The following is an 8324-nucleotide window of genomic DNA, read 5'->3' on the forward strand; positions in this document are numbered from 1 at the left end:
CCCAATGAAGGTTATAGGCTAGTGGTTCTGAAACTAGAGAAATAAATGGCATCTGAAATGGGTGTGAGCATTCTGGGAATTAATCCTCATTAATAGCTGTTCTTCTAATGACTAACAGATGCTGTGAACAGGTACAAGGTGCACTTCTGGTAATGAGTAGGGGTTATCTTGGTCTTGGTGAAGGCAAATAGAGGAGAAGCCCTAGGTATCTTTGAATTTGACTAAGGGAGAACAGAACAGGTTTTTCACTATCTAGTTGAGGAAGTAGAAAGGAGACCTGAAAAGAGAAATGGTTCACCCACGTATATGAGGTTTAAAAAGAAAATAGAATTAGACAAAGAAGAGAATGGAATATATTTTCAGCTTCATGTGTCCATATTTTATCCCTAGCAATCTTGAAGAGAGCTTTTTTAACTTCAGTTGGTGTTCCCCTATGAGATGCCAATAACAAAGGCAATAAATCCCAGCCCTATTCAATTCTGAAGTCTTGGTCTCTTTTAGCTTACTAACACGGCCTTGGAAACCCAGTAAAATATGTAGGGTTATTGATGGTGATGGTGTAGCTGAGACCAGTATGTAGTTTAGCAACAATATATGTGTTTATTGTTTTATTGTGAATTAATTGTTGTGTATGTATACTTAATTTGTGTGATCAAACATACTTACACTTAAATCTCCTCTAGATATACTGATGGCCAATATTAACAAGAATTAAAAAAATAATTGTCAGATTCACACATTTTCTCCATAACACATAGTTAATTACACAACTGAGGGATCAAAGTCTTGTGCTATGAAAGTATGTTTGCTTTTCACACCAGGGAGACAAGTTTAGCAGCCCTTGAGGAATTCAAACAGAAACTGTCTACTAGTCAGAGGCCTAGTAAAGGACATAGTTAGATAAAAGCCGAGGGAATAGAAAGACAAGCATAGGCACAATCCATCCACTTTTGTTTATAGTTCTTTTTTCTTAGTGCCTACTACATGAGTTTCCATCTTTCGTCTATAAATTGTCCAGTTTTAGTTGCAAGCCACAGTACTCTGGCTAGTTTAAAGAGAAAGAGATTAATTATTAAAGTATCTTCAGATAGCTCACAAAATTTCTATAGTAGCCACTGAGCGAGGTTTGAATGCCACACATGCTTAAACAATACAACTTGCAGCTCTGCTCCACCATGTTGCAGAACTGTTACTAGCAAGAGAACACTGCTGCCACCCTCCACTGATTGTGCTTGTTGCCACATGCCAGACACCTTCTAAAGAGTCAGATACTACCACTCCCCCATTTGCCAGAAGGTCAATTTCCCTACATGTGGCCACTGGTTCATGTTGCTACCTTCCATGTTTTACTTCTGGAGTCTTCTATGGGTATATTTGCTTGACACAACCTAGGTCTGATGCTTGCACTGTAGCTGTAAGTGAGACTGAAAGAAGTAGTGTTCTTTTGTTTGTTTGCTTTTGTTTAATTCTACTTTGGCAGGGCTAGATTCATAATATAAGAATCTATTGAAATTTTTAGAATGTTCAAAAGCTATCAGGCAGCTACAAATGATAAAGTTCTAAAGGCTATGACTAAAGAAACTTAGTGAGGACACATTTATTTCAGGATGAGCTAGAATTTAAAATTAAGTGGTACATTAACAGGATGTGCTGACTAAAAGTTGGAGGTTAAGATCTTTTTTGAATCTTGACGTGCAGGATTTGGACAAATTGTAATTTCTAACTTGCAAACATCCAAAATACCTAGGGATAAACTTAACATGAAATATGCATGACTGATGAAATGTGCTGAGGGGCATAAAAGGAGACAAAAAAATGGAAAGACATCTTTTCTTGGCTAGAAACAATCACTAATGTTAAGATGTCCATGATCTCAAAGTCAATCAAGGTATGAATGGTAATCCTAGTCAGAATTCCAAATGGGATTTTTTGGAGGGAATTTGACTAAATGATTCTAAAGATTCTAAAAGATTCCTTATCTAAAACATAATCTTGGATCATAAATATAGCCAACAATATTCTGAAAAATATAATAGTCAATGAATATAGCAGCTAATAAAATTCTGAAAAAGAAAAGTGATGATGGGTAACTTTCCCCAGCATCAAGGCATTATTAAGTAAGCAATGTGGTTTTGCTAGGACAGGAATAGATAGAGGATGAGACAAAACAATGAGTCTAGAAGGAGACTCAAGTTAGTAGGGGAATAAAATATATGATAAAGATGGCAATATCAAAAAGATGGATACTTTAATGAATAATGTTAAGAAAACTGTTTAGTCATTCAGAAAAAAAAAGAGCTCAATACTGACTTCACTTGTTACGTTAATATAAAATCCAAATGGATTAAAGATTTAGTGTAAAAAACTAAACCATAGGATTAAAAGACAAAAACCAAGGGTAGCTAGTATTACACTCTTGTGGAGGAGAAAGCCTTTTACCATCATACACACACACTCTCCCTCCTATATACCATAAAGAAAAATATTAAAACACTTAAGTATAAAAATTTTAAAAATTGATTATAGCAAAAGAAACCATGAAAAACAACAGAAAAAACAAACTGGGAAAACTATTTCAAACAAATGTTTGAGAATGTATGTGAAAATAAAACCAGGTGACAATACATTCTTGTGTTTAAGGAAAACAGTTTTCAACATTTTCATACACATGCAACATATATGGACTGACAATCTGTGTCTCTTCCATAACTTAGTCCCTTTATAGAATTGTCATTGACTGTGTGTTTTATAGAACCTAGTAAAGCTATGCTGAAAACTTTTTAAAGATTTGGTTAATTCATCTGGCAAATTTTTAAAGTTCAAGGAGCATAGTTGTTTAAAAAAAAGTTTGTTGTCTGCTGTATTAAATCTAGTTTTGTATATTGACTATGTTTCCCTTGACAAAAAAATCTTTAGATAAGATAAGTTGCATTTCCATAAAAAGTAATGAAAAGTCTGCTGGTATTATGCAGACTCTTCTAACTTCTTTTGCTTCACTGGATCCGAGGAAGAGAAGGCAAGATTTTTAAAAGGGGGATTGTGTTCCCTTCAGATTGTTATTCTAAATCTGACTTGATGGCAGAATCCAAAGTACATCATCTCCCAGATAAAGCTAGCTGCTTGCCAGACTGCTCTGTTACAATTGAACTGTAAATGGCTCACATCAGCACATTATGTCAACTTTATATAAACCCCACTTTATGTAACGTGATTATAGATCCCCTGAACACTGTTCTGTACCTGCAGCTTGCAGACTGATTCTCTTGATATTCTCTATCAGATATGATGACCAAGAAAAGCAGCATGGGCTGTTGAGGATACAGGCAGAGAAAACAGGTGGCTAGTGCCTGCTTGTTTCATTTTTCTAGAAGCCTGTTACCCCATGTTCAAAAGAGAGTAGGTAACTATGTTCTCTCTTACCTTTACTCCCAAGCATTTACTCCTTGATGCCTGTATTTATCACATGCAGAGATGTTTTGGGGATGGCTTACTTTGACTAAAGGCCCTGAGCACTCCATAAGAAGAGCTAGCTTTGACGCTTTGATTCCCTGTGGTCCCTGATAATGCTGCCTTGATGGCATAAAGAGTGGCTGGAAGATTCAGTTCAGATCTACAAGCATTTATTGAACCTCTGCTGGGTGTAAGCACTGAGTGAGGCACTGGGGATGCAAGGCATATAATGCAAGATCTCTCTTTTGTGGAGGTGACAGGCTAGTGGGAAGACAGACAAAAATCAGAGTTTCAATGCAATATGATTAATTCTGAGATAAGACTCCTGGATGCTGAGTACAGGAAGGGGTACTTAATTTAACCTGGAAAGTTAATACAGGAAAGGTTTCCTGGGGAGATGATGCCTGAGCTGAGCCTTGAGAAAGAATTGTATAAGTGGGAAGGGAGATCCACACAAAAAGTACAGCCTGAAAAACATCACAGAGATGTGAAGTAGCATGGGCACGTGGGCAGGGAAACTCCCAGAAATCAGAATTCTTGTAGGGAAATTTTTCAGATGTGGGTGGGAGATGAGGCTGAAGAAGGTAGCAGGTGTCAGATTGAGAGGGAACTGGTTGCTGTGCTACAACCTTGGGCTTTATCCTATGGGAAATGCTGAGTCCTTTATTCCTTGCTTTCTCTCGTACCCACGTTCAATCCTTCAGCAAACCCTCTTGACCAGGTATGCCAAATTTGACCACCATCACCATCACAGTCCAAGCTCCCATGGATCACAGCAGTAACTCCACAATTATAGTGGGAATAAGTCTCCTTCCATTTTGGCTCTCCTAAAGTCTACCCTTTTCACAGAAGTGAGAGTGGTCCCTCTAAAATATAAATCAGATAATAACATTCCCCAGTGAGTGCTCAAACCTCCAATGGCTTCTTCACATCTAAAATAAAATCCACATTCTTACCAAGGCCTGGAAGGCAAATCCTTACTTGAATTGGCCCCTGCCCTGCTCCCCACTTTGCCTTCAACCCCCTTACACACTGGGCTCCAAACTCACAGGCCACCTTGATGTGCTAGAACATGCTGGCATCTCTCTAACTCAGGCGTTTGCACTCGTTAATCCCTCTGCCTATTGTGCTCTTCCTTCCTTCCTGTCCATCTCTCATGGTCGACCCTCTCCCTTCACTCCCTTCTGCTGAGACAGGCCCCTCCTGTCTACCCTTTCTAAGATACCCCCACCTCCATCACTCTCTGTCTCTCTTTCCTACAGCATATGTCATTGTACAGTTGTCTTCTTATTGCCTGTCTTACCTACAGTAATGCAAGCTTCAAGAAGGCAAAAATGTATCTGTTTTGTTTACTGTTGTATTCCCAGTGCTGGAGCCCTGGGGATTTGTCGAATGAATAGATGAATGAATTCAGAACCATTCAAAACTTGGGAGTGAAAGGATCAGGTGTGTGTTTTAGGCTGGTCACTCTGGCTGCAATGTGGAGTATATAAGGGGGTAGATTTGGGGTAAGGGAGGTGGGTAGACAGGAGTTAGAGAGACCAGTTTGGAAGTTCTTGTGTTAGTCCAGGTGAACAGTATGAAGGACTGAACTAAGGCAGTGGTATTTGGCATGAAGGAAGAGGAGATCGACTTAAGAAGTGTTTTGGAGATAAAACTGGCCAAACATGATCAAATTACATCTGGGCCTCTCTTCAGATTCTTGGCTACATAAGGGGATGATAAAGGATACTGGAGCCCTTAGCGGTTGCCGCCGGGGACGGTTGGAAGAACCGTTGTGGGAACGAGGCGGGCGACTTCTCCCTGCTCACGACCGGACCCCGCGAGCAGCGGAGTCGGCGCTACTGTCGCCCGACAGGCATTTAAATCAAACGGTATTGAGATGGATTGGGTTATGAAACATAATGGTCCAAATGACGCTAATGATGGGACAGTACGACTTCGTGGACTGCCATTTGGTTGCAGCAAAGAGGAAATAGTTCAGTTCTTTCAAGGGTTGGAAATCGTGCCAAATGGGATAACACTGACGATGGACTACCGGGGAGAGGCACAGGGGAGGCCTTCGTGCAGTTTGCTTCAAAGGAGATAGCAGAAAATGCTCTGGGGAAACACAAGGAAAGAATAGGGCACAGGTATATCGAGATCTTCAGAAGTAGCAGGAGTGAAATCAAAGGATTTTATGATCCACCAAGAAGATCGCTGGGCCAGCAACCGGGACCATATGATAGACCAATAGGAGGAAGAGGGGGTTATTATGGAGCGGGGCATGGAAGTTATGGAGGTTTTGATGACTATGGTGGCTATAATAATTATGGCTATGAAAATGATGGCTTTGATGAGCGAATGAGAGATGGAAGAGGTATGGGAGGACATGGCTATGGTGGAGCTGGTGATGCAAGCTCAGGTTTTCATGATGGTCATTTTGTACATATGAGGGGATTACCTTTCCATGCAACCAAAAGTGACATTGCTAATTTCTTCTCACCACTAAATCCAATCCGAGTGCATATTGATATTGGAGCTGATGGCAGAGCAACAGGAGAAGCAGATGTAGAGTTTGTGACACACGAAGATGCACTACCTGCCATGTCTAAAGATAAGAATAACATGCAACATCGATACATTGAACTCTTCTTGAATTCAACTCCTGGAGGTGGCTCTGGAATGGGAGGTTCTGGAATGGGAGCTTATGGCAGAGATGGAATGGATAATCAGGGAGGCTACGGATCTGTTGGAAGAATGGGAATGGGGAACAATTACAGTGGAGGATATGGTACTCCTGATGGTTTGGGTGGCTATGGCTGTGGTGGTGGAGGCAGTGGCGGTTACTATGGGCAAGGTGGCATGAGTGGAGGTGGATGGCGTGGGATGTACTGAAGCATAACCACCGATATAAAAGTCCTGACAACAGCATCTGGTCTACTAGACTTTCTTACAGATTTAATTTCTTTTGTATTTTAAGAACTTTATAATGACTGAAGGAATGTGTTTTCAAACTATTATTTGGTAAAGCAACAGATTGTGATGGGAAAATCTGTTTTCTGTAGGTTTTATTTGTTGCATACTTTGACTTAAAAAAATAAATTTTTATATTCAAAAAAAAAAAAAAAAAAGGATACTGGAACTGTAAGTGGTCCAGAATGAGAGGGAGCAGCCAGTGCTTTTCCATTTCAGCATTTCCATGGATTAAAACTGCTGAGGCATTCATGTGTCCCTTGTGAAGCACAGAAGCATTGTCTTGCTTGTCAGATCCCAATGACTACAATGAGTTGGATGTATTTTTGGCACCAGATAGATGTTCAATAATAGTTTTAATGATAGTTTCTACAGCAATTGGGTTTACGCTAGAGGCTGCCCATCTCTCTAATGACTAGGGCCAAGCCAGCTTATCTTATAAGATCTGGCAAAATTACAGTGTGAACTGGTAATGCCGTGGGCTGTTTGACAAATTATACCAGGTCTGTCTCTGAGGAACTTATCTGAGCCTCCAGAGACTTCAAGAATACTGACTTCAAAGGGAGTACTGTGCTATTATGAACACTACAAACCATGTACCTAGCAAAACAAGAAGGAGATCCACAGTGCCTAACTTACAGAAGTATTTGATCTGCTTGAAATTTCTGAAAATGTATTTGAGCTGTTGAAATTGACACTTCGTAGAGTGTTACAATTTTGTTTTCAACATGGCTTGGGAAAGTTCTTTTTAGCTTGGGAAAATTTATTATCTTAGCCAAGGAAAGAATTATGTGGCCTCAAATCTATAAACTTTCAATCCAAGAGAGATTATGAAATTATTTTGGATGATTGAGACAGAGGTCTTTCCAAAGAAAAGGTTTATCACATGGGTGATTTAAAACACTACTAAAATTGCCTCTCTAAGCAATGACCTAGAAATCTGACAATGCGATAATGAATTCTCAAACAAATAAAACAAACAAACACAAAAATCACATTGGAACATTTCACAATTGGCAGGATGAAAACTGGCAACAATGACTTCTGGAAAAGTGAATTGGATCTTATAGCATTAAAATGAGTTTGGGGACTATAACATGAAGTCAACAACTGTGTGAGAATTTTGGAATGCTCAATTTCCCACAATCTCATCATTTCTCTGCCTGACAATTGTAATTATTCTTCATCGACTTGACAGTCAAACTTGCTTCCTGTAGTGATAATATACCTGCTACCATGCTGACCATATTGGAGAAACGGCTTTTTCTTTGATAGGTTTGTTCATTTTGAAGCTAACTTTCTGTGTTATTCTAACCACTCTCTTACATTATTCATTAACTAATTGACATCCATATTTCTGACAGTAGTTTTCAACTTTGGAAAAAATGAGGAGATACATTCTTGTCCCCCTGATTATGAAGAAAAGACTACTTCACTCATGTCACGTATTAAAACTTAGGCAAATTATGATATACTACTTCAGAAAATATTGGACATTATTGTATGCTTCCAAAACTTCCAAGGTCATTAAGTAATCATGGAGTTAATGTATGAGACATTATAAAGGAATCTAATTCTATATAGTTTGAGAATATATGGATGGGACACTAAGACCAGGTCGTATGGTTAAAAAAAAAAAAGAAAAATAATAGAATAATTATAAAGTAGAAGTGCTTGATAGTTATAAAAGCTATTGATTTGAAATCCATTCACTTAATTATTTATTCAATAAGTTTTTACTTACTTCTGACAAGGTGACATTTGAGCAAGACTTAAAGGAGGTGGTGGAGTAAACTTTGCAGAGATACACGAGGAAACACCTTTCTAAACAGAGGGAAGTGCCAGTGCAAAGACCTTGAGGAGAGACCACGCCTGGAGTATTGGAGAAGGAGCAAGGAAGAGCATAGAGGCTGTGGGCT

General features: G+C 39.1%; 1 pseudogene across 1 annotated transcript; it reads left to right on the forward strand.

The window, feature by feature from the left end:
• Positions 1–5304: 5304 nt before the first annotated feature.
• On the forward strand, positions 5305–6544 carry LOC113633524 (heterogeneous nuclear ribonucleoprotein H3 pseudogene; annotated as a pseudogene). Its single transcript, XR_003438222.1, has one exon. The product of XR_003438222.1 is annotated as a heterogeneous nuclear ribonucleoprotein H3 pseudogene (transcript).
• The last annotated feature ends 1780 nt before the right edge of the window (positions 6545–8324 follow it).

This window comes from Aethalodelphis obliquidens, unplaced genomic scaffold (assembly GCF_003676395.1).
Source record: "Aethalodelphis obliquidens isolate GAN/ISIS:26980383/991018 unplaced genomic scaffold, ASM367639v1 scaffold2, whole genome shotgun sequence".
Classification (NCBI taxonomy): domain Eukaryota; kingdom Metazoa; phylum Chordata; class Mammalia; order Artiodactyla; family Delphinidae; genus Aethalodelphis; species Aethalodelphis obliquidens.